This window comes from Gavialis gangeticus, unplaced genomic scaffold (assembly GCF_001723915.1).
Source record: "Gavialis gangeticus isolate Ggan-Ray unplaced genomic scaffold, GavGan_comp1, whole genome shotgun sequence".
Classification (NCBI taxonomy): domain Eukaryota; kingdom Metazoa; phylum Chordata; order Crocodylia; family Gavialidae; genus Gavialis; species Gavialis gangeticus.
In genome coordinates this window covers 68,666,901-68,670,177 of record NW_017728993.1, presented here as the reverse complement: position 1 = coordinate 68,670,177, position 3,277 = coordinate 68,666,901, and positions in this window count along the sequence as shown.

Here is a 3,277-nt window from a genome sequence, read left to right as displayed (position 1 = left end):
TCCGGCGCCGGGGGGGGGGGGGGGGGGGGGGTGGCGCTTTGCCAGCGTTGTGGGGGGGGGGGGGGGGGGGGGGGTGACTCCTGTTGCTGTGTGCACCCTGGAAGGGCACAGGGGGGGTGTGCCCCCAGATCCATACAGGGTGGGGAGGACTGCAGCTGCAGGCTGGGTCTGGCTCTTCCTGGTACATGGGGGCGGGGTTGGGCCAGGCTGCACTTGGGGCTGGTGGTGGTGCTAGGATGGGAGGCTATGGGGGGGGCTATGGGGAAATTTGGAGTGACTGCAGCCCCCATAACCCCCCTCCAAGTGCCACCACCACCTGACCCCAGCACAGCCCGGCCCAGCTCCTGCCGGGAAGAGCCCAGTGCAGCCCCAGCCTAGCCTGCGGCTGCAGCCCTCCACCACCTCCCTGCACAGATCCGGGGACACATGCCCCGCCTCCCAGTGCCATCCTGGGATGCATGCAGCAGCTGGAGCTGCCCCGCCTCCCCGTGCCCCCTGGATGAGCCGCGGCTCCCTCCTGTGTCCACCCCAGCCTGCCCCGGTTGGACAGCACCTACCCGAGCCCTAGGCCCACTCCGTTCCTCACCATAGGAGCCTTGATCTGCCCCTCCATGACCCTTCCCTCCCTGCTCTGCTTCCACCACGACAGACTTACCAGCTGCACGTAGCTCTCCAAGCTGCCGCACTGTGCTCCTCGCTGCGCACATGCACAGGCATTTATCAGCCCAATTATCGGCCACATTGGGCCAATTTCTGATACAATCAACTTTCTTTAGATCAGTGCCGATCTGATATTGGACTGATATATTGGTGCACGTCTATTAAGCAGTTATGATATAGAACTCCACAAACTATGTAATATCACATAATTCATCATGTGTTATATTATATTTTGATTAACTGTAAAGTGTGTCATTAGCCTTTGTCTACACTCAGGAGATGCAAGGTTTGTTGCTGGCTTTACCACAGACTCCTTGGGTAACTAAACAAGTCACTCAGTTTCTCTGTGCATCAGTTTCCTACCCATAAAATGGAGCTAATTATACTTCCTTTAGGCTCCTTGCCTGATATGACTTCAAGCTTCATGACTTCAAGCTTCCTCAGCACAGACTCTCTCTCTCCCTATACGTTTGTACAAACTTGTTACAATTAGCCTATTAGCATCTAATTTCTCCTTTGCCCTTTAAATAGTCTCTTCCTTGTCTACTAGAAACTTTTGCCAAGAAAAAGTGGGTAATGAGTTTGTGGTTTTCAAAGCCACTTGTATTTCATCAGTGGTCATGAGTCACAGGCAATTTGCTCCAGCCCAGAGACGGTGGAAGGAAAGGAAGACTGAAAATTATTTGTGCAGTTGATATATCATCGTAAACTAAGCATATTAACTCAATCAAATGATTCTTGGTAATTGAAGGGACAAGAGTTATTTGAAGTGGTGCAAAAGGACATAACTCCAGTGGTGACTAAGGGAGTGGATGATATATGATTGGTTAGACATTTTTCACCTGATTTCTATGATTCTGAGTGAAACCACCTACTAAACTCTGCTCAACCTGACCTCACTGTGAGTCTTCACTTTTCCCACTTCACTAGGGGCAGATTTGGGGTTGAAGAGTGCTTTCTTGTATCACATCTTTGATCACAGTCCTGGAAGTTATGGATTCCATCCATTAAAGTAATTATTCCCGGTAGTAAACAAATGAAAACTGAAAACTAGAGGGCAGTAAAGTGGCCTTTCTGCAGACCTTCCTGAGACAGGGCTAGAGAAGCAGAGAAGGCTGAAGCAGCCAACCAGTTTGCCTGCTAACTTCCCCACTGGAGGGCTCAGAGCCAAGGAGGGATATTTAGGGCACATCTATGGCTCACAATACAGTAAAGTGTAGAGGTATACATGCTCACCCTCAGCAAACTAACTCAGGTAGCAGGGACACTCTGGCTATGGTAGCACAAACTCCACAGGGACTCAGTTTACCCTCTAGGGTACTGTGCTGTTTCCCATTGATCTCTTCAAGCCAGGAGGACAACAACTGGAGGTACCTAAGGAAGGCTGAAGGGAGCAGAATATAAGGCTCCTGCATTAAAGCCTGGGTCTGCTCTTTAGGCAGACTCCTACCTTGCAACACTTGTTAAGTGCACTGACTCACTTACTAGTAAACAAGGCCCCCAGGTCCCTTCCCTCTGATTACAGTGACTTGCAGATTATATAAGGTCATCACTCAGGATAGGAAAAAAATGCCATGATGAAACTTCTGGCATCTATGAACTTGACACATGCAATAATGAAATGGGAAACAACATCCTCTCAGGCTACTGAGAAGCCAAGAGTGCCATATTAGGCAGAAACTAGGACAAACCCCAAAGCAAACACAGCAGGGTTGGGAGACAGAGAGGCTGTCAGATTTGGAAAAGAATGTCAGGCAGAAAAAGATGTGATCTGAGTTCAGTAGCATGGTGAAGAAATCCTATTATTTCAGGGATTGTATGTTTGCTTGAGTTCATGGTAAAGGTGTAGTCCCAGTTAACCGAGTGTGCGTAACCCCTAACCCATAGGTGCCTTGTGGCATGAGAGATCGGTTAATTATTCATTAGTTAATTTGTCTATACAGCACAAACAAGTGCTAGGTTTCTGATTGCTCACATCCCTTCTTGATATAGAAATAAGAAGCACTCCTGGAGTAAGGCAGGCCTGAACAAACTGTCAGGATTTGGCTCCAAGTAAGAGTTGGTCCTAAATGGATTGTCTTTACCTTCCTCTGCTTCCCTCTTCCAGGGAGTTGAAAGCCATAGCAGTTTGTTCACTTTTCTGCCTACCACCACTGCTTGACTCCCTTGAAGCTGACAATATGCCCTGCCCAGCCTGCGGTTACCCACTGTTTTCTATGGCAAAAATTAGGTCCAGACACTTTTTGGATCTGCTCAATCTTCTCCTGTATGTGCTTGATCTTCAATGCCATCTTCCTCCTATCTTCCTCCCCTAAAGCAGATGGAGGAATACGTTGCCTTTAACTAGGCTATTTCTCCCTTCTGTGAGACTGAATGAGTGCAAACCATTCCTGCATGAAGCTTCAATATTCTGTTCACTGTGCTGTTATTCCCTGCCACTTAAATGCAAATACCTTGTTTCTGCGCCCCTCCTTCCCCCTACCATATTGCGAGCGTAGTTACAATGTAGAGCCTGAAGATCACTTAACATGCCCCAAGTTCAAGGGAATCCAACAGCACCTCTCCACTTCTGGCTCATCGAGCTTTCCATCTGAGCCAGCACTGGGGCAAATGGTGG